The sequence below is a fragment of the Pithys albifrons genome, chromosome 4 (assembly GCF_047495875.1).
Source record: "Pithys albifrons albifrons isolate INPA30051 chromosome 4, PitAlb_v1, whole genome shotgun sequence".
NCBI classification, from domain to species: Eukaryota; Metazoa; Chordata; class Aves; order Passeriformes; family Thamnophilidae; genus Pithys; species Pithys albifrons.
The window spans coordinates 83,563,049-83,586,867 of record NC_092461.1 but is presented as its reverse complement, the minus strand read 5'-3'; the positions used below and the strand labels follow the sequence as shown (position 1 = coordinate 83,586,867).

The window sequence follows — 23,819 nt, the reverse complement described above, 5'->3', positions numbered from 1 at the left end:
AAGTTTTTCTTTACTTTTTGAATTAAGGACAGCTGTTTGGTCAGTTTGAAAGGAGGAAAAAGTTACTTGCAATTAAGAGCTGGTCATATCAGAGAAGATTATGTTTCAGTGAAAAGCTCTACAGTAAATATCACTGTCACATTTACCATTCAGTTCTGTTCCTTCCTTGGCAGGAAAGTTTTCCCATTCATTGTGTAATGTGAGAGAAATATTTGGCTCAAACTAATATCAATAATTTAAGGAGCCTAATTTAGCCTTGTGGATTTCATTCCCCACAGATGAATGACCATGTGCCAACAGGATAAGGGAGAAGAGCCTGGGTTCTCACATACCTGCAGAGAGAAGCCATCCATCTTACCTATAATATATTCATTTGCCCACAGTCTGTGCATGTGAATATCCTACACATCTGTCACATTTCTGTCTTCTCTAGTTGCTCCAACAACTTTTAAATCATCAATTAAAGGCACCTCAGGATTTCACTTCAGTTAAAGACTAAAGTATCTACTGATTGCTCGTGGAGGGAAGATACAGATTTTGAGTCTTCATATAGGGCAGAAAAATACCTACTTTAATTTCTTAAGGAAGTGCCTTGTGCAGCTTCATCTTACAGATAATTGGGGAAGAAGTGTTTCACTACATGAAACAAATCCCTTGAGTCAAGTTCTGACAATGAATGAGTAGTGAGGAGAGATTATATAATATCAAACAGATTATTTATTGTTTGTATGTAAGAATTCTGTCATTGAGGATAACAAATGTATGCAAATAAAACCGAAAGGCCTTGAGAATCCTAACTAAAAGATCTTTTAGCTTCTCCAAAAGACATTAAGTGTGTTTAGATATTGGATATAGGAAAATAGTAAGTTTAAAACAGTTTAATGTAGAAAAAATTATATGTTTACTCTTAATAAAATATTCTTATAATGCATTAATGTGTTAATTCTAGGTTATTATAAATCTGTAAAATTAGAAAGCACTACTGAAGTTGAGCTTTGCTTTTCAAGTTTCCACAAAATCAGCACTGAAAATGTTGTGCAGCTGGTTATTTTACAAGATAAATGTAACACTAATAATAATCTTACTCAATAAAATAAGGATTATTAAGTATGGCAGAAGTTACATGATCAGTGCAATTTGTGTACAAATGCATATTATCATTAGATCATCAGTAGCTTAAAGAAAATCTAGAAATCAAAAGTTTTGTGTTTGGGGCTTTTAGTTGCAGGAGATATTTATTTTTCAGACATGAGATAACTTTTTTTAATGTATCTTATACATCTGGAAACTATTAAGTCAAAGAAATCATGAGCATAATAATGAGCTCTTAGTAGTCATATGTTACTGTCCTTGTCTGATATTAATACTGAAGAATCAGAAATTCACGCCCCATTATCTCTCTTATGCAATTGTACAATACTTTATTGGATGATGGGACTCTTTAGAAGCACAAATCTAAATAAAGTCAGGTGTTTAGCTGGACTGTTTCATCTCCATCTTTATTTAAAAGTCAACAATAATTAAAAACTATGCATGAAAAAAATAACTGGCATTTCCCCCAAACCATGCCAGAAGAAAAATCATTGATGAGTCAAGCTAGTCTGTAAGTGGGACACAAACTATGATTCATAAGTCATTGCTTCAGGTTGAATTCTTGAGAGAGAAAAAGCTCCATCAATAACATAAGACAGAAACTCAAACTCTGATTACAAAAATATTAGATTCACTGTGTCTCTTCAGTTCTGAGTAATTGTTACATGTGTTCACCACAAGAGTTTAAAGTCACAACCAGCTCCTGCAGGCAGTGAAATCTTAAAGAGCAACATGAGCATGCTGGACCACATTCCTAAGTTGTCTTCTACACAGTTGTGGTGCACAAGCTCCAGTGTCTGTCACTGGGGCCAAGTGAATGGGACTTTTCTGACAGAAACAAAAGACTAATTAATGTACAACTCAGTCATTGCCAACATAAAATTTATAAAACAGCTGAGATTCAGTAAAGCTGCTTAAGTTGCCTTTTTTTTTTCCAAATGTAATATTTAGGTAAATTAGACTACAACATCAAAAAAAAGATGAGTCCAATGAGAACAAAGAGGTGCAAGAAGGATCACCACTGCTACTTTAAGACAACAGATCAGATACTAAGCACTATGTCAAAAATTACTTCTGGTCCTCAGCTTTTACAGCAAATTTGGTTTTCAAGTACATTCCCCCTCCTCTGCAATGCGTATTTATCTCATTTCTTTCTTTCTTTCCAATTCAATCCAGAAACAAAGGCTCTGTGAAGTAATTCTATTTTAAGCCCAAAGGACATTTATCACAAGATTCTTTTTAATATTTAAAGTATAGTAAAGAAAATTCAGAAGTCCAAATCTACAAAGACACAAAAAATAAAGACCACGGGGCCTTTTTCATTAAGGAGCAAACAAAATAGTTTAAAAAAAATCTAAAAAAATACCCTCCTTCAAGACCCTGTATGACCTTGCTGTTCAATCACAACCTTCAAGCCGACCACTGAAAGAAATGTAAAGTAACATTCATTTTTTCATATCTGTCATCACAGGACAAATGACAGCTCTGACACTGGAAAGAGACCGGAAAAATATTTTATTTCTCCTTAATCTCAGCTATGAAAAATATGAGAAATTAAAAAAAAAACAAAACAAAACAAAAACAACAAACCAGAAAGCCATGGTGCTGTTGGACACTTCACATTTTAATCATACATCATACCTGTACTGCAGAAAACATGCAACAAGATTAAACTTCTAAAATGTAGCTGGATTTAACTGTATGCTGCTTCACTTACATTCCCAGTCAACAAGCCTTTAAAGAAAGATTATCAAAGACACTCCAGTCACTGTGATGTGAAGACAGAACAAGTGAGCACAACCTTGAGTTTTCCCTTTGTATTTGGTAGCATCTCTTCTTTAGTATTTTTAAATCATCCAAAGAGTAAGCACTAACAGGGACACTACTGAATACACATGCGTTTAAATAGGATGACAAAAATTACTTGAAAGATTGTCTTTTGCTTTATGTGCTCATTTACATTCCCCTCAGGAGTATTATATTAGCAATGCGACTGCTGTGAACAAGTATGTGACATATCAGTAACGACCATTTATTAATAAATACTTCACTCATTCCATGAGGTTAATCTTCCTATGCACCCAGAGGGCAGGAAATTATAGTCAGGATTTCCCATGGGGAAGCTAAAGTCATGTTATAGACTGTCCCAGTCCATGCAGTGATTCAGGTGTCAAAGCCACAAGTAACAAACCACAAGAAACTCTGTCCCCTAATCCTACCTTCTGATCACTGAATTTTTCTCATCTGATGAAGAAAACTGTAAGAATGGTACTGTCTGTCGTATTGTAGCTGAAATGTAAAATTAACATTTATAAAAAGCTGTTAGAAGCTTAAAGATAAACTTGCCATTAAAACAGAAAACACAAAAAGCCTCAAGATTGATCAACTGGTTTCCTCTTCATCTTCCAAGGATGAATGTATTGTAACAGCTACAGAGTTACTGCTCCTTCAGATTAACATAGATCTTTATTTAGAATAAACATTTTTATAACTTGAGAATGTTTTCTCTGTCTAAATTTATTGACTTCTACTTACCCGGCCTCTAGTTCTCAGATAGTCCCTAATGTGAAAAGAATAGGGGATACCACTACTGTTGCCAAGAAAAGGAAGAGAAATATTGAGTTAAAAAAAAAAAAAGATAAATGTTTGGCTGCACAACACAAATTTACTGCTCATTTCCCTAGTTTGCTTCTAATAAAATTAATAAACCAATGAGTAGATAGACACTCCTCTACTTCTACAAGAGTGTAGTGGTTGCCTTCAAAAAGGAAAACCTCTTGAAACACAAATTGTAGAAGCATTACAAAAGTAGGATTCTATCCATACGTCAAAAGCGTCTTTCCAGCTGGTCTGTATTAGTTCAGTAAAGGTTTCAAAGCTGACCAGGATACTGACTTAGAGAACTTCCTTTAAAAGTAGAAGGAATTGTACGAATAAACCCCGTAACAAGCTTTCAGATCTTCACCCATGAGTTAAAAAAAAAAAAAAAAAATCAGGCTGTAAATCTTGAGACTTCAAGAGCTCTGGAATTGCACATATCCAGAAATACCCACAACATCTACATTTATTGTGTGCAGCAAAGCATTTCTGTTATCATCCAGAATCCGACATGAGAACTTGAGAAATAGTGAAGTTCTAATGAATTTTTAAAAATCAGTTTTGAGCTCCGCATGGAGATATGAATAAGTTTTTTGAAGACAGCTTCCATCTCAATTGTCAACTACTTGCTTGTGCTGAATGTACTGATGAGGAACTCCTCAGAGCATTCAGCAGCAGCCTGCTGAAGGAACGTCATTAGGAATGCTCAAAAAAAACAAAAACAACTTTGGTGCATTAATAGTTCTCTCCTTTCCTCAAGTTCTTTAAGATAAAAGGAATTTAATGTCACAGGTTTGGTGAGCACAGACAATGCAACTTTTCTATACTACCACAGCCAAGAACATCCGTTTGCTCATTTCGCAGCTGACTGAAGACCAGCTTCTTCTAGTACAGCTGTCTCCTACAGGGAACACTCATTTCCGCTGTTGCTCTATTAGAAGACAACACTTACCACAGCAAGTACCACAGTACAGACAGACAAAACACTGCTCATTTCTGCTGTGAATTTTCAACTTAAAGGCAAGTATAGAGATCAGTCTTCTCCAAGTCTGAACCCAACTCTCATAGCATATTCTTCCTTAAAAGCTGGGCCAATACAAATATTATTAAAAGCAAATTAATAGCGGCTGGAATAGCAATATTGGTTATGAAAACCAAACAAGAAAATGTCACTCTTGAAACAAAGTATTAATTTAACTGTCTTCCATGTAGGCAAAAAAGCAACAAGGAACTTAATCCTTGATAAAAAATACTTCTTGTAAACACAAAAGCAAGACTATACAGAAAATACAGGATTAACCCCTCATGAGCTTCAAATTACTTGAATTTCAAATCATTGTCTTGTTTTGTGGGGAGTTTCACTGAGCACAATATGAATTTTTTGCGCTTTGTGCAAGGGTGTTGACAGGATCAAGACTCAATTGCTGAGCCATTATTTTACTTGTGCTCAGGAATCACTCCAAAGCAAACATAAGATAGTGCTTAATACAGCAACACATATTTTCAAAATTAATCAAACCCATAATGAATTTTAAGCAATGAAATTTTGGACTTAACTGAATTTCAGAGGCCACCAAAATTCTAGCCCTTCACTCAATCATCTAGATTACTAATTACCTCTAACAGTCAGTGGAGATGGACAGGTAACCTCAAAGTCACTATCACACAGCTAAGGAGCTAAATGTTTCTTTCAAAAGCAAGTATCTCCAGAATGAAAATAAAATCATGTATATTGTTGATAGGACAAATAAGCAAACAACACAGGAACTCCTTGCTTTTCTGTTCTAAATACAACATTTTTTCTGTAAAGGGATATGTTTGTTCACATGCAAAAAAGGAGAACGAAAGTGGAGGTCCCTACCACTTCCACTGGGTACCACATGGTAGTACCCAAACCAGTGTGCACAACAAAATGGGATCCAACGAATGTTCTGGAACCTCACATTCATTCCCCCATCATAGGGGCCAAAATCGTTTTTATCTTTGCAACAAAAAATTATTTCAACAAAAAAATTATAAACGTGTACAACATTGTGATACCAAGACTGTGTCACCACCTTTAAATTTTTGTTTAAAAACCACTTCTTATATTTTTCCATGAAACTTCTTATTATGTACATATACAGTTTCTCTTGTGTCAATGTCAACAGGGCAGTATTTGGTACGACTTTCCCGAAAGCAAGCCAATCACCAAGAAAGATGCATGTGTCCATGATGCTTTATTTTATCTTCATTTATGAATAATTCCTGAAATTTGAGCAATCCACTATGAGAAAAGAAGCAACCTCTAAAAACAAGAATATAACCTACCCAAAATCCTCCTCAAGGGTCTCCAGAGAATAGGACAGCCTAGCAATTCATGGAACAGACTCCAAACCACTGAAGCAAGCGCAAGTTAGATCGGAAGAGTTAAACAAAGCAACTAAAATTCAGCAGCATTGCAATCTATTCCAGACTACGGTTACTGTAACCTACACTGGGTGTCCTCTGCATAAGCACCAGTGTGACTTTGTGGACTGCTGAGACTCAGTCTGTTGCAACTGGCATAAGTTGCCACAGGCGAGTAATCACAAGAAACTGACCTTGGCAAAAGCACATTTTACACTTCACTGCTGTTCAGCTGTGTTATACTAAAGAGAGAGCAAGTGAGCACAAGCAGAAGGGGGAGGGAGAGAGAACAAAGGGGGATAGACAGCATAAAAGTGAACGCAGCCATTTTCAGCTTTACCTGCATTTAAGATTTTAAGAAAGGTACATCACACCTCCAGTGCACAACCTACACACCGTTACATCAACTCTGCATGGTATCATTTTTAAACCATCAGAGTCTGCAGGAATTTTTGGGGGGAGGAGGAGAAAGAAAGGAGACTAAGTACTATACTAGAAATCAGTATCTAAAAAAAAATTCTTCCAACAAGGAGGGGGGAAGTACAGAAGTCAATTACAACTTCACATTTTCCTACCACTGCATACATGAGGATTTTTAAATTGCTCTTTCTTCCTGTTTGGTTGCACCTGTCAAGAGTACATTTTTGAATCAGCTGCAGCTAATAAAGCTTAAATATATTCCATGAGGTGTGCAAAAAGATTTCTTAGTCCTGATTTTCAAAGCTTCAGCTCAACCTTAACTTCAGAATCCCTCTCAACAGCCCAGCAGCAATTTGCATGAACTAGTATGGTAAAATCCCCACCAGTGCACATACAGTTGTGTCTGGTCTTTCTCAACCATCTTCGTATCTATTGGTTTGGATCAGTTATTTCCTGTTAAATATTTTTCTTAGTTTCTGCATTACTTTTTCTAGGTATTGATTACCCGGTTTCCAAAGAAACAGGACCTGGCAGAGTGAGATGGCACAGGATCCCATCATTAGTGCTAACCCACATCCTGCCCAGATTTCACAGCAAGTTTAACACAAGGATCTAACCTCGCAGGTATACTGGCTTTCCAGGACATTAGTTGGTTGAAGCAAAACATGCACAAGCTTTGTACAAGTTCCAAAATACCAAATCACTCTCCACTTGGGAAGTGTACAAGGTATGCAAGTCTAGACAAACTAAAATGAGACTACATGCATTTTATATCTGCTTCCTTACCACCCTTAGGTCAGTGACCTAAGGACTCCATGCAGCTTCTCTTGCAAATCGTGAAGTCTGCATTTCTCCTTTGTAGACAGTTTCTCTATTCCTCATCCAGCTTCATGATTAACTCAAAACCCTGCCACAAAAGCCAGTCTTTGTGCCTTTCCAACATCCAAGCCTCTCACATCTGTCTTCACAAAGTCTCCATTCCTCTATTAAAACTCCTCTTTCTCCATTTCAGTCCTCTAAATGTCATTATTACCAGTAAGCAGAAGAGGCTTTTTTTGGACACAGCCGTGTTATTACCTTGAACCATTCCCATCAGACAGTCTCATCATGGTTTAATGACCTTCACTGTCACTGGCCAGGGAGATACAAGACTCAACCCTGACAGCAGATGGCTGATTCACACACAGTGACGTTCAGCAATTCAACAATGATATGATCACGCTTAGCCTATAAATTATGAAAACAGCAATTCTATGAAGCATGACCTAAAATTTCAAGGGACTGAAGTATTTCCAAGTCTGAACTTTACATCTGGGTCAAAAAGGTGTCAGCTGTGGATCTGCATAATTTTAATCATCTCATTAGACTGTAGCACTCTGTCTCAGAAATATATGCTATCTAGAAGGCCCACAGGCATGTTTCTTGACACCAAGGCAGAACTCTGTCATAAGGGCCACCAAAACACTCACTGCTTCTGTGCACGAAACTCTTGTAGAGTCTAGACAGAGAGCAAATTGTCACATTTTTTCAGACTGTGCTCTTGGGCACAAAATAGAATTATTAAAATTTTTATTTACGAAGCACACTAGTTCTTGCAGCAATTATTATGGAACTTCAGGTTTGGTTATGCTGTGGTCACCATTTCTCACAAAGATGCATAGCAAAACATTAAATACCTGAAGGGTGCTCACATCCACAGGAAGAGCAAATCTTTGTTTATACTAGCCCAAAAGTAAGCATACTTTTATATTACACAAGAGCACCCTCAGCTGAATACAAGAATTTGATATCTCTTACTTCTTCAGTGCATATCCTAAAGAGGTTACTGAATTATTCTCTGTCTTTGCAGTAATCTCTGTGTCCCTCAAAACACACTGTAATTTAAATGTATGTGTCAATCACTGCTGCTTGAGCCATTTGACTTTATAGTTCACTGGCTGGGATCTCATTTTCAAGTCATTCTTCTCATGAGGCACAACAGGAACATTAACTGGGTCTCCCACATCCATGCAAGTAATTACCAACACTCACTTCTCCTTCCTCTTCCTTCCACACCTCTTTCACCTAAGGGAATTGCTTTAAACCAGTATATTTCCACAAAATACATAAGGGCTGAAAAATCAAAATCTTCCAACATCTAAAAATTACTGGTAAAGTTTAGCTATAGCTATATTTATGGATATGTATCTATACAAACACATCAACACCTAAAATATGTATACAAAGGGCCACTGTCGAGGTATAGCATGGCTGAAATGTTACTAGAATGTGATTAATTTGAACAAACTATTCCTCTACTGGCAAAAGATTAGCTTGTTTGAATTACAGTTACCTTTCTCAATGTGTTTCAGAAAGAAGTCTTATCTACTTTAAATGCATCCAATACAACATAATGATATCCTTGGAGTCCAGAGAGTCAGGAGAGTCTTTCTTTTCCTTCTAGTTGTGAATATTGAGTGTGATCTACAAGAAAAAGAAAGTAGGAGTAAAAAGTTTGGCAGGAAATTCTTTATCTGCTCAGTGGGTCAGTATTTTCAAAATCCTTACTGAACACAGCTCTGACCCAAGAATTTCAAGCAAGCAACCACTACATGGTTTCCAGAAAGAATTCAAAGCTGATTTGTTTTCAGTGTCAGATATTCTGTCTCTCTCTTCACTGTCTTAAACACAAAGATATAAGAGTGAAAGGCCTGATTTCTTCTACTTATTTAAGAAAAAACCTGCAATGTACACTTTTCATTTTCTGATCTAAATTTAAAATTACTGTTGGGGAATTTGTAACTTTTTGTTTCAACCTAATTAAGAGAAAGGTTACAGTTTCTGTGCTGTGAAGTGGCAACATGCTTCAGAAAACCTGTCCCAAGCCCTGAAACAGAAGTAAACCCATGAAAAACATAAAATACTCCTTCTCCTATTAGACACTTCAATTAGTCAACAGGTATTTGTGAATAAATTAAGTGCTCAACAGCTTTGCTGAATAAACATTTTTCAGTCCAGAAACAACAATGAAAAGTTCAGCAAATTTTATTTTCTGCAGTGTTCTGCTTCCTCTGGGATTTCCACTTTTCCAGGGAACCTCTCCTTTTCTGGATAGCATGTTGAGCCCATAATTTAGCATACACTCTTGCAGTATAGTATCAGCTCAATCTTTCTAGTTCTTTCAGTAACAGCAAGCAAACTCACTAAAGCTTTGCTTCAGATTTCACAGGCATGTGTGTGCCTCTCTCTCAGTACGCAGTACCCAGGCCGACGTGCCAATATGTAGGATTAAACTTTTTCCAAGGTTGAATAAGCCACCATCTGTCTATCTTGTGTGGTGCTGTGCGCCATCCGGGAGACTTGTCCCTCAGAGCATGTTTCTACCATATGTCACTCCTGAGTGATCAGTTATGCCAAGACATTTGGGAAAAAATGACTAAGTCGAGCTGGAAAACCCTTTCCGAATTCCAGAGGAGGTTTGCCAAGCCTGTATTTGCAAATAACTTCGCATCCACCAGTTTTTGTATCATATGTAACAATAAATAACCGTTACCCAAATGGACATGATGTACCTCCATTGTCCAGAACCCACGTACTTTTTAATAAGCCAAGAGATTCAAGTATGATGCATCTTCGGGAAAAAGACAAGGAACTTTTACAGCAACTTTTATGATCGCTAAGTTAAGAAAGGAAAAAAATGAGATGTAAAGAATATATTTCAAGAAGGACTCTACTTGTTATTTTAAAGCCACGACAAATTAGTAATTTCTTTCAAAATACTCAACTAAAATTATCTAAGACAACTAAATACAAGGCTTTTTCCTAATAATATACATTCAAAGTGCTCACCTGCATGTAAAGGGATCACCTAAGCTAAATGTTAAAGTGCTGATACAGTTCATGCAATTAGAATTTGTCTAATAAAGAATATAACTATCCTATTTTAGATTTTAAGAGAGCATTTTATGTTCCAATTCCTCAATTATTAAATTAAAACTCAAGCCAGCTTCATTCTTATGGCCAGCTCAAGGCTGTTCATTTACATAACTGACTTTCAAGGGCACTTGGTTAAGCAGCAATTAATATCAGCAAAAAAATCTACCAGATACGCTCACTAATGTTAAGAAAGACATTCTTGAGAACATTAAAAGAACAGAGAAATTAGTAAGTCGTGACTGCAGCCTCCATGAGTAACTTTAACATTGAAAGAAAATATATTCCTAAGGGCAACAGAAGTATTAAATATCAGAAGACAAATTATAGGAATTATTACATTTAGTGACAAAAGTAAGGTGAGGACCAGTACTAAAGTCCAAGAGAGAACATAGTCCTTTGTGTTTTGCCTTCAGAATTAGGACAATCATTGGAAAAAGAGGACGACAATTCACTACAGCCCACTGAGATTTGTAGAACAAAACTCTACAAAAAGCAGGAAAAGTTCATGTTAGACAAAAAAAAGAAGTGATTATTAAAGTAAAATGAAGTAAATTATCACATCAGAATGGATTATGATTTTTTTTTAATGTATCTAATTTAAATCGTCTCCCTGTGCACAAAGAGTGAAATTTTCAGTGTGAGGATGACTGGTAACAAATTAATCTATACAGGAAAGAAAGCCTCATAGTGCAAAATTTGGACTTCCTGAATGGAAAGAAGAGAGAAAAATAAATATAGAACTGTTAGGCAAATTTGGACTACTTGCCTACGTAACAGGCCTAATGATTTTGAAGCCAGCATATTTTTTTAAAGGCTCAGCTCCTTCCTGTCCCACTCTGACAGCCTGAGGCATTTACACTGCTCAGCCAAGAGAGACTGGAGATGCTGGTTCTACAGCACCAACTTTCTGCTAACCCTTCTTATCCCAAGGAGAAACCTTTAGGGTAATGTGCATCTGCTCTAATGTTCTCCTTGCTTCTTACATCCATTTACAGGCTCAAATAACCTTCCCCCTAGGCTGAAATACGATTTAGGTATATGACTGACCAACTCAGAGTTGCGAATGGGGACAAGAGGGGAGGAGGGAAATTCATCAAAGCTGCCAATTAAGAAAATTCCTATTCTGCATAAGAATTTGCACTATGAAGCTGGCCAACAGCTTCCTCACAAAAGAAGCAGCCATGTAGCTTCTGCACTGTCACCCCTTGCCAGAACTACAGCAGAAGCAATAGTTTTGCCGACAACAGGCATCACGAAGATCCACACACATCTGTAAGGAAAAACTATGCAGTAACAAAGGGAGAAAGTATTAAAACACAGAGAAACATGAAGTGTTTATTTTCCTTTACATTCAGCTTGAGGAGGCTCAGGATCTGTCACCCATTTGTCCCATACTAGTGCAGACATACAAACAGGAATCCTATCAACCTTTAGAGATATGATGTTTTTTAATTTGGTTTAATCACTGGGAGTTCCTTGGAAATTCTTGGCACACATGCACTGTGTTCTTTAGAGTTCCACTTCAAACATGTACGAAGCCTCAACATTCTCTGTTGTTCTCACAAACTTTTTAGGGAACTCTCCATGCCTCTGGAATTCAAAAGCTCAGAATTCCAACAATCACATGCAAACCCATTCCCCTGAGAATAAATTCATTCTGTGGCACAACTAAATATTTCTGTTACAAAAATTAAAAACTTAACTGAAACATCTGCTGATAAATATAAGACTAGGACATGTCAAAGGCAGCAACACTGACATGTATTTCCACAGGAAACCTCATTTAGAGGGGACAACTCCAGAGACAATGTTTACAGACAAGAAGGGCTCTTCAAGCACAAGGTCAAACCACAAGACTTGTTATGTTCTCTGAGCCACCCATCTGCAGTGTTTTTCATATTTTCCTGCAGTCATTTATCACAGTTCATTCCTCAGTGGCGACTCTGGGCCCTACTTCACTGTAGTATTTTTTGCAGTGACCACGAAGTAAGGGAGAAAATACAGGTTTGGTAGGAAGCTATCAAATGTTACTAAAAACTGCAAAGAAGCCAGTCCTCTAATATAAAGTCCAATCTGCAAGTGCTGTGGTGTATGTGTGTGTATGGCCAAACTTCGCGAACGCAGATTTGGGAAGGGCTCTCCCCACGTGCCCTTCCAGCCTGCGCAGTGGATTTTTTAGGTGAGGCACAGCGTGTACAGAACTGGCCCCACCGTTTCAGTCCTGAGGTCCATCTGCCACAGCCGAGCAAGCTTGGACAGTGACAGTGAAGTCCTCGGGACTGTCACAGCACCCGGTACTAACCGGGGCTGAGCCTGCTGATCATCCGAGATCTGACGGGATGGGATGGCAGGGAGGCATTGAACTGCCCGGTACGGTCTTAACTGAGACTCGAACTCATGACCTTGTGATCCAGAGTCCGGAGTGCTCAACATTACACCACGGGACCGCCCCAAGTGCTATGGTACAGCAACATAAAAAGAGCTTGTTTTGCAAAAATTTTATGTCATATCAAAACAAATCACCATCTCTTTTCTTATGTATAATCAGTATTCACAAACTCGGGCAACCTCTATATGCAATGTAAAAGTAGCTTGAACTAGGGGTTGCAAAAAGAGGGACTGTTGAGGTGGGTAAGGCTTGTTTTTTCCAAGCACAGAGATAAAGCAGTTTTCCTCACGTAGCTTTCCTCTTCTTTGCTTCCCCCCTCCTCCACAGAAAACTCAAGAAAAGCTGCCATTGCTTTAGGTCAAAGGAAAAACAGGCCCAGCTGCCATAAGCCAAACAACATACAGGTTTGCTATCTCCCCTGCTGTTTTGGCTCGAGCTCTTCAGACTGGAAAATTCAGAAGCACGATCTCCCAAGCTCTATAAATGCCAGAACCATCTAAGAGGAAAATAGGACAAGGCCACCCCCAGACAAGTTTGTACTAAAATCTGCTGGCTGCAAGGCAAAAATACAGTAAACATGGCATAGGGACAGACTGCTCCTCAGAAAATATTCCACAAGAACAATATAGCTTCCAAAGAAAGGCTGTGCTAAAGGGACTTCTGGAAGGAAAAGAAATGCAATGTTTTAAAATCCTTGTGAGGAGTTAGCAAGCTAATGGCACACTCAACAACAAATTGTTTGACAGGCAATATGCTTTTGACATTAATCCAAAGAAGAAATGTAAAAGCAACATTGAATGTTCTCTACAAAGTGGTACAAATTCAGTATCCTAGAATAGTTCTGCAGCTCACTCAGGAAATTTTGATTTTTGTCTTGACAATTGATTACATAGAACAAAACAAGTAATAACAAGCAATTAATATCACCATCTTATCTTTTCAGGAAGGACAATTTAAGTTAAATTTTTGCAGTCCTTGAGAGCTGAACTTTGCAGCTGATTAGTTTATGTTTTAATGTGCTCTGTACTGAGTCAACCTTGAAAAACAAGCCAAACACAGAAGTTGAAACATCCTTTTTCCTGTGTAGCTCCAATCTGCAGTAGCAAGAAGCTAAACAACATGCTCTCCACCAGATGGCTGAAATAAAAAGAACACTCCTTCTGATTAATTAGGAAACAAATGAATCTGCTGTTAGCACAACAAGTTGCCATCAGGAAACCTGGGTTCCCATTAAACTTTGATACTTGTGCTTTCTCTGCAACTGTGTTCAAGACCATCCTCAGATTCGTCTCTCATTTCAGAAGAAAAACATTACACACCAGTCCATCACACACAAGTATCACACCAGGCACTGCATAACCAAAAAGACTATTGGCCCTTTTCACAGACAGACAATGCTACAGGCTTCCTAAAAGAGAAAGTGTCCATCAGAAAAGAAACAAATGAAGGTCTCCTAGTGCTGTGAGGAGAATCAACAGGTAAAACCAAAAATCTCTTGTCAGGATTCAGTGAGCAATGGAGGCTCATTCATGCACACCCCAACCCTCCAGCTAGTGCAGGAAACTAAAATTCCCAGACCAGATACGGTACAAGGAGCAAGAATGTGCAAGGCAAAGCAACAGAGGCCAGTCCTGATAAGGCTGTCAAGGATGACTGTCGAAATCTCAAGTGAAGGTTCAGAATAGAGTGAAGGGGATGGAGGGGGTGAAGACATAAAGCCCATGGACCTTCTAAGTGCATGCACTTGTGTGCCTTCTATGGAACATGAGTGTAATGTATGCTGCTACTGAGGTGAGTGACCTTGGCAAGAAGGAAACTGAGCTTACCTGAACCAGGAAGGAGCAGATAAAAACTCTTGGTGGTGTCATTATTCCTGTGCTTTCAATGGAAGTCCTGCTCTTTCAGCAATGTGTGAGCTCCAAAACCAGGAGAGCCATATGCAAGAAAACCACGCCCTATGGCTACGATGAGGATATAGAGGCAGAGGCCCTAGCTTTCTTTGCATAAAACCTGGGCCTCCATATTTTAGTGGAGGTAATTAAAGAAGGATTATTTCAGAGGAAGCTGGCTATGAGAAAAACCTTGACCTGTTCAAGGGACAAAGCACAACTTAACCTTCTTTAATAACAATGTGTATGCCTAAAGAGGCACAACGCCTTAGCGAGAATCCAGGGCTGCAAACAAACCCTCACCACTGTAATTTACAGTATTTCTCCTTCGTGCACAACTGAAGTTCTCAAACATGTTGAGAATGTCAATTTTCTAGGACCAAAGGGAATGGTGGAGACATTTACTATCCAAGACTACTTTTCAAAACCCAAGTAAAGGTACCATATCCTATTAAGTAATTGAGGAAGCTGGAAAACTTGAATGAGAAAACCCCAAAAGAGTTCTTCACACATTAAAAAAAGATTCCAATAATTTTATATATGCAGAAAGGCCATTTAATTCAGCTAAATGAGCTTATCTCATTTATCTTTATAGGTTTGTGATAGTTAACTACTGTGGGAAATACAAGGCTACACAAAACTGCAAAAGACCATTGAAAACACCAATGTTTCAAAGTGCACCTATCAATTACATCATACATACAATCACAGAAAAAATACTCACTCTTTTTTGAGCCTTTACTGTCAGAAAGTGGACCAGTGTAAAATTTCAGCAAACACAATATTTTTTGGCACAGCATTTTAAGAAGACCCACCTCTCTTCTGTTTGCTTATATTCTACTTGATGCCTCCTCTAAAACTCATGTTCAAAGTGACAGTGAACAAAGGAACCCGTGCACGGTCTCCTCCCCACCACTCACAATACTGCAGACCTCAAGAATATCTTCCAATGTGTCGTCCTCCCAGGATAAAGAATCCTTGGTTTCTGTGTACATAAGCTCTTCTGTATCGCTTAAAACTGCTGCTTTTTCCAAATTTTTCTCATTCTCCTGTATTGGGTTTGAGCTGAGGAGACCTGAACTGCACATTATACAAGATGCAGGTGGCCCATGAACTTACACAGTGGCAACAAGGATACCATCCCTTTAATTCTCTATTCCTTTATTACTATTTCCTAGGATTTTATTTGGTTTTCCGATCAGTGTAGAGTAGTGAGCTCCTGTTTTACACTGCTGTTTACCATAACCTGGTAAGTGACTCACTCATGGTAACAATCAGTTCAAGCTCACCGCTTTTTAGCAGAATCACAGGGGTTTTTCCCCAAGTAAATCACTTTCCATTTACCTGCACTGAATTTTATCTGCTCTTTCAGCACTCAGTCACACAGCCACATCAGGCACTCCTCCAGTTCCTCATGGTTCACTTCAACCTCTCTATCATGAGCAAGTGAGTGTCATCAGCACCCTTTCTCTCCCATAAACAAGCTCCTTTCCAGGATACTTTTTGTATGCTGAATGTATCAACCAGTCAAACTACTCTGGTGACTGTCAGAAGAAATCACTTATTCCTACCTTATTCTTCCCATCTTTTACCCACGTATTAGTCCATGACATGACCCTCCTTTTTCATACACAGCTGCTTGGCTTCCTTCTGGTGCAGAATTGTTAAATACCTCTGGGACGCCATCCAGATCTTTCTTATTCACCCATACGTTCACTCTCTCAAAGGGCTTCAGTTACTTTGAAAGGTGGCATTTCCTTTTGTAAAGTTGACTCTTCCCGCAGAGTTTGTATTTATTTCAGTAACATATTTGTAAAAATTGCATTATGAAGTAGATATTATACTCATAATAGATAAATTCTGCATCTTTGCAGACAAGATGTTAGAGAACAAAGGAATGACATTTTCTATCTTTTCATTTAAGAAAAATCCATAAGCATTTGCTTATTTTGAAGCCAAACATCCAGCAAATTTAAGGTACCACCAACTTCTCACCTTTATATATGGCTACATACATAACTAAGACAGAGCACAAGCAAAGTATAACAATTTCGCCTTTTGAAGCTCTTCAGTGAAGACAAGACTTTATTTAATTTTGTCACTATTTTTAATCTGAGGATCAGAAAGTAAGCAATATTTTTTAAAAAATTAAAATATTTTCCTCTCTGCCAGATGTGTAGGACTGTCAGCAACTGCATAGCCCCAGAAGATTTCCTGAGTCAGTAAGTCACAGCTTCTCTCAAGTTTTCTCCTTGATCTTACTCATATTGCTACTATTCTTTACTAGATTAATACACTAATATCCATTGCCCTATTGGCTCATTTTTGCTGATCATTAAGTTAATGGTGCAGGAAATCATGTCTTTCCAGCCTCCCATCCTAGCTGTTTCCTGCTAGCCTACCACAGAGGGCATGGGTACACCCACCTGAATTCTGAAAAGATACAACAAGGATTTGTAGGAATTAGCAACAGGAAACTGATTCCACTTACTCCCATGTGTTCCTGCATTAACAGTAGCCACAGCCCTTAAATTATTGTCTGAAATTCTCTCCTAACATTTATGCTAGCACTACCTCTAACACCCTCAGCTTCTCTGATATCACCACTTCCAGATCTTTGTACCTGGCTCATTAGTGTGAAGAGTGGTCAGAAGCTCAGAAGAGCACAGGGCACAAGATTAGGGCTGGCATCAATTTCCATTACGTCTCACACAAAATAGTTTATTATCAGGGTAAAAAGACCAAGAAAACAGCACAAAGAAAAATTTCAACAAAGTGTGGCTTCATCATTAAAATCTCTCCTTATTTGAGCTTTCTTGTTGGTTTCATTACACAGAGAGGCAGAGAGCTCTGTAAACAGATTTGCTTAGTTTCCATGTCTGTTGCCAAATTTCCATCTTGTGGAACTAATTTTAAATAGAAAAAAAGTGTCTCTTCCCATCCTCTGTTCCTTGGTGTCATTCTTATCAAGGATACAGAGTAATAAATGAATGGAAATGAACTAGTCACAGTGGGGTTCAAATCCAAATGTTAACTTTTTCTAATTGCCAAAAAAAATTCAGATCACTTTGATCCATAAGTCTTTTTTTCTTGCAGCTATGGAAAGTTTTGAAACAGAAGGCTGCCAACAATGACTTTGTTATAAACTGGAGTTCACAGTTATTTTTATGGAATTTTGTCTCAGTAACTTTTAGCTCAGCAGTTCTCATGAAAATATTTCCAAACCACTAACTTGGCTAAATATTTCCAGTAAAGCAAAATAATCCCTAGCTCCTAAAAACAACTCTACTTCTTTTTTTAACTTCACTTTATCCTTCAGAAAACTAGTACAGCTTTAAAAATGGGAAAGACAGAGAGGGGAGAAAGGAGACCAAAAAAATCTAAGAACTTCAAGCAGCCTCACATATCTCTGCATTATAGCAGATGCAGGACTGGAAATGGAAATGAGATATTGGAAATAATATCCCACATATACACAGGTATTAATAGCAAAGCCAAATAAACCAAAATGAACACTGTAATTCAAAATAGCACAATACTTGCCCAACAGAAAGCTCTCAAACAGATTCAGCCATTGTTAGCCCATGCCCACAGCCAGAATTTCCACACTAACAAAGAGAACCTCATAAATGGGCAAGAAAATCTGATGGGCTTTGTATTACCATTTTGTTTAGCTTTTTCAAAGAGGGAGTATAAAGGAATCATTTATTATAACCCTTTTCGTATCTGTCAGATGTTGCATGTTTTATGTAACAATAACACATTTGGCAAACTCTTCCTACCTACCCATATGCTTGTGAAAAGCTCAAACCGTGCATGAGAAACCTTCCTTCACAAAGTAAATTCCCTCTTAGAGGAATTGTGAGTTGCACCTAGGACTCCAAGATCTCCACATTCTCCTCTCACCACAAGGGCTGATACTTTCACATAATTTAAAACTCACATATCTGCCTCCCTGGGAAGCAGAGCTCTCTGTCCTGTGCTTTACATGCCAAAAGAGCAGTTGCATTTGATCATTTCACACACCAGACCACTGCACAGATGCAGTTCAACCAAAGCGAGTCCTCATTCATGCACCTACAATAGTTTATTCAGAATGCAAGTGCCAGATGTGTCTGCACAACTGGCTGGTATGTTACCATCAATAGTGACTAGGCCCATTACCTGAAGCAGAATAAAAGGACACTGTGCTGGTTTAAATGTAAACCGGCAAGAGAAATGAACCCAACACAAAAGAGATTATAAGTCAGAGTCACAATTTAATAACAATATTACAATAAATGCAATGGCACAAAGAGAAATTGGTTTTAACCCACAAAACCCAGAAGTGTAACCCATTACCCTCAGGCACAAACACAATGATGTTTGTTGGCCCCTGTGCTGAACCCCATGTGGTTCCCGCAACTCCAAAGCAAAAGGAAGTGAAGAACCTGTTGGTGCAGCTGACAGTTGCAGTCTGGTGAAGAGTGGTGGTCGCAGTCTGGTTGAGAGCGGTGGTCTCCTCCTGTTGAGGTCCTGGTCCTCCTCTGGATCTAATGAGTGGTCCCTCAAGGTCTTCAAATCCCCAGATTCTATCCGCTCAGGTCCAGGTGGGAGCACTCAGTACCTCCCCCAGGGTGGGGAGTCACACAATGGGTGATCTGACTCTGTGAGTCATGGGGTATTTTGGAATTGTTGCTGGCCCATTAGCAGACACATCCCCTCAGGCTCGGTGTGAAGGTGCTAACGACTTGCTGGAAGGGAGTTATCACAGCTCTTATCTCACAGGTGTCTTTGACACCCAGCTCACACACTGAGGGGTCAGGTGTGCCCTGGGCAGCTGCTCCAAATGGTCTATTGTTAACAGTTCTTGGGAAATGAATAGAGGTTGTGGAATACATAGCTTTAGTCACCCCCACACAGTGATAAACTGATCCCACTTGCTGAACCAGGACAGACACTGACATCCACGGCCCCACCACAGACTCATGGGCAGTCAGCTGGGCATTAGAGCTGACCCCAGGGGCCAGTCCCCACAGGATGCACTGTTCTGCTTCCAACAACTCCTGGTCTTTCACCTAGAGCAGAAGAGGCCCCCACCTCTGATCTTCAATTCAAACCTCATTCATCACAAGAGACCAAAATTTGCAAGCTCCACAGGTACTCCTGAAACTGGTATCTTCCAGCTCTTCACTGCAGTACATTGGGAAAATGGCAGCAGCTGTGATGAGTGGGAGCTCCCACCAGAAAACTCCAACACAGGAATGAAAGGAGTGTATGGAGAACACATAGGAAGCTATGGAGAAACAGAAGAGGGTACACTACAAAGCACTTACCGCACAATTTGAGAGAAAAAGAAACCATCCTCAAACAATAGGGACAAAAAAGAAACAGCAGTGACAAAAGAGAATAATAGTCCAGGTGCAGAACAACAGTGGAGGCTGTTCCAGGCAACCAAGAAAGGATCTTCCTTCTTGGTTCATCCTTATGACATATTTTAGAATTTGGGATTTTAGAAAAAGATTTGCAGTGCAAACTGGTAATTCATTTCATTCACCAGAGCTTTCACCTGAAATCTATCTATACAATTCAAAAATGTTTTCAATTAAAAATATTTGCTAATTAAATACTTCACAGAAACGTCAAACAGTTGTGCAGTCTTGGCAAATATAAGCCACAAGCAGCCCTCACAACACAACCTCACTATCAGATTCATGTTCTTTAGCAGGTTCAACTGTGAGACCGAGCAGGAAATACTCTTTGCCTTCAACATCACGAGTCAGGATATGGTGGTAGAGCTTGTATGGGACTTTTCAAGCAGCAGACAGACCAATTACTTTATCTGCTAGGATCATCCAGTCTAGTTTTGTTGCTGGCTTTGTTTGCAAAGCTGCTTCACTACCCTCTGGAGACTCTCAAGTTGCAGAAAAAATGCCTGTAAATTAAATACATACACATAGTTCAAAAGTATGATACGCTTGTGTTAACCAGAACTTGGACAGTCTATGATTACAGCAATCGAGTCAGGGTTCCTGCAAGAGAAGATCAGGAGTCACAGTTTTGAATGTAAACAGTGAGCTATGAAGTGACCAACAGGAGGAAGGGTGCAACAGGATGTTTCATTACATCCATAGAAAATAGGGCTAAGCCCATCCATGAAACAAGAACAGAAAAGGGATTTAACAGATTAAAAGAGACAGCACTTGTTTTTTAATCTAGAAAATGAACACTGCAAGAAGTATGATGGAATAAGGGTGGAATGGACAGAAGGATAAGGTCAGGCTGCGTGAGTGACCTGAAGGATACATGTAACTTGTCCTGGCTGAATGGCTTTTGACCAATCTTACCAGTGCCCTACATTGCCACTGCAAAGCAAACAGGGAGAAAATTCTCATACAACCCCTGCTGGCCCACTGGAATGCAGCTGCAGCACTGGACCTGAACCTGATGGGCAAAAGAAACTTTCTGTGGACAGAGTGGGGGAAAATGCATTCATTTGTCAGGTAAATGGGCCAGTGACTACCTATTACCTTAAAGTCTTGCCTGTTATTTCTAACAAGGTACCAAGGCACTGGATACTAATGTCTAGAAATAAAACCAGGTAGACAAGCTCACAGGAAGAAAGGTTATGTTTTTTGAGTGCTAACTAATGCTATACTAAGTGAGAAGCACGGGTTTTATTTTAAAAAATGTGAATTTATGTATCAAAGTCCTTGAAACAGCTAGTAAACACCTCTAGAACAGCAGTGTGGTTTATACACCTGAAAATTGTGGAAAATAATAGCCACTTCTGGATGACGTGTTAAAGATATCAGTTTTCTGAGATTCCTTTTTTTGTGGCCTAGTGCTATACAAACAGAATGCACATTGGTGGAAATGCATGGGTGGCAAAAAATACTCCTGCTTCACAAATATACCAATTCACCACATGGATTACATAAAATTCCCAGCCTTCCTAAATCTCTCAAGTATACTGTGTGTATTTCACTCACTGAGAATAGTAATAACACACCTTGTTCCACACTCACTGAGAATAGTAATAACACACCTTGTTCCACACCACTGGTTATTGGAAAGGGCTCAGAGAGTGCATCGCCATATCTGACTTGTCCACGCTGATCCTCATGTAGCAGGATGATCATTTTGAGGAACGTGGGGGGACATCCTAAACGTTCCAAGATCTGCCACAGGCCTTTTCTGCTCACAGTGTTGAAAGCTTTGGTGAGGTCAATGAAGGTTACATAGAGTCCTTCATTCTGTTCCCTACACTTCTCTTGCAGTTGTCTGAGAACAAACACCATGTCTGTGGTGCTCCTATTGGCTCTGAAACCACACTGGCTTTCAGGTAGAAGATCTTCTGCAATAGTGGGTACTAATCTGTTCAGAAGTATTCTTGCAAGGATTTTACCAGCAATGGAGAGCAAAGTAATACCTCAGGAATTTGAGCAGTATGATTTTTCTCCTTTCTTCTTGTACAGGATGATAATGACTGCATCACAGCGATCTGGTGGTAGTTCCCCTTGTTCCCAGCAACGCACAACAAGCTCGTGGAATTTGGCATGGAGTGCTTGACCTCCATGCTTCCAGATTTCACATGGAATTCCATCAACCCCAGCTGCCTTGCCAGTTTTCACCTGTTGTATGGCCTTGTGTATCTCTCCCATAGTAGGGACTGCATCCAATTCATGTTTCACCGGTTGTTGTGTAATGTGCTGAATTGCTGAGCCTTAGAGTACACGGTTGGCAGTGAAGAGAGTCTGAAAGTGCTCAGACCATTGGTTCAGGATGGAGGTTTTATCTGTTAGAAGCAGTTGACCATCTGCACTGAGTAGGGGGCTTTGAACCTGGTGTGTGGGTCCGTACACTGCTTTCAGGGCCTCATAGAACCCTCTTTGGTCACCCAAATCTGCGCATAGTTGTGTCTTTTCTGCTAGGTCGAGCCACCATTTGTTCTGGATGTCTCGAAGTTTCTGTTGGAGCTTGCTGCATGCAAGACGAAAGGCGGCTTTTTTTATATGGCAAGATGGCTGAGCAAGGTGTGCTTGGTGAGCAGTTCTCTTCTTCTTCAGCAATTCCTGGATCTCTTGATTGTTCTCATCAAACCAGTCTTTGTTTTTCTTGGAGGAGAACCCTAGGGACTCTTCAGAGGACTGCAGGATGCAACTTTTAATATGTTGCCAAAGCGCTTCAGGAGAGGAATCTATGGGATTATCTTTAAGTCTAGTTTGAAGGTTTACCTGGAAGCTGTCTCTCACTGTGACTGTTTGTAGATTGCTGACGTGGAGCCTCCTCCTTGGAATGCCGCCTCTCTTAGGTTTGGGCTTGAAGTGGAGGTTAAGTTTGCAGCGCACAAGGCGGTGGTCTGTTTGACATTCTGCACTCGGCATCACTCGAGTATGACGGACATCACTGACATTTCTCTGTTGTACTAAGATATAGCCAATGAGGTGCCAGTGCTTGGATCGAAGATGCATCCAGGTTGTCTTCAGGCTGTCTTTCTGTTGAAAGATAGTGTTGGTGATGGTGAGCTGCTGTTCTGCGCAAAACTGTAGCAGGAGGCATCCGTTGTCGTTGCAGTTTCCAACGCCATGCTTGCCCAGGACTCCTTTCCAGGCTTCAGAATTCTTACCTACTCTGGCGTTGAAGTCACCAAGCATTATGATCTTATCATCTGCAGGAACATTTTGGGTGAGGCGGCACAGGTCTGTGTAGAATTTGTCTTTTTCCACTGGGTCAGCTTGGAGAGTTGGGGCATATACGCTAAAAAGAACAACATGTTGCTTGTTGTGTAGAGGGAGGCATAAGGACATAATGCGATCGGAATGACCTGTCGGCAGATTTTCAAGTTTGGAGGCAATGGAGTTTTTAATCATGAAGCCAACTCCTGAAAGGTGTCTTTCGGTTTTGGATTTGCCTGACCAGTAGAGTGTGTGGCCAGCACCATGTTCTTTAAGGCTGCCTTCCTCATGAAGACGAACTTCACTGAGAGCAGCAATGTCAATGTTGAGCCGTGGCAGTTCGTGGGCAATTAGAGCAGAACGACGCTCAGGACGTCCACTATCCCCAGTATCAAGCATGGTTCTGATGTTCCAACATGCGAGTGTTAGTTTGAGCACACCTTTGCAGGCAGGTGTATGCCTTTGAAATCT

At 39.4% G+C, this 23,819-nt stretch overlaps 1 protein-coding gene across 5 annotated transcripts in view; it reads right to left on the bottom strand.

Annotated features, from left to right (window-relative positions):
• LDLRAD4 (low density lipoprotein receptor class A domain containing 4) overlaps positions 1–23,819 on the bottom strand; it is a 288,364-nt gene that overhangs the window by 233,397 nt on the left and 31,148 nt on the right. For 3 of the 5 annotated variants that reach the window (XM_071554878.1, XM_071554877.1, XM_071554882.1), the window contains exon 2: positions 8,831–8,961. The exons of the other annotated variants lie outside the window; for them this stretch is intronic. The gene's annotated coding sequence lies outside the window, so the exon portion shown is untranslated. The remainder of the gene's footprint in view (positions 1–8,830; positions 8,962–23,819) is intronic. 5 annotated transcript variants of the gene reach the window in all.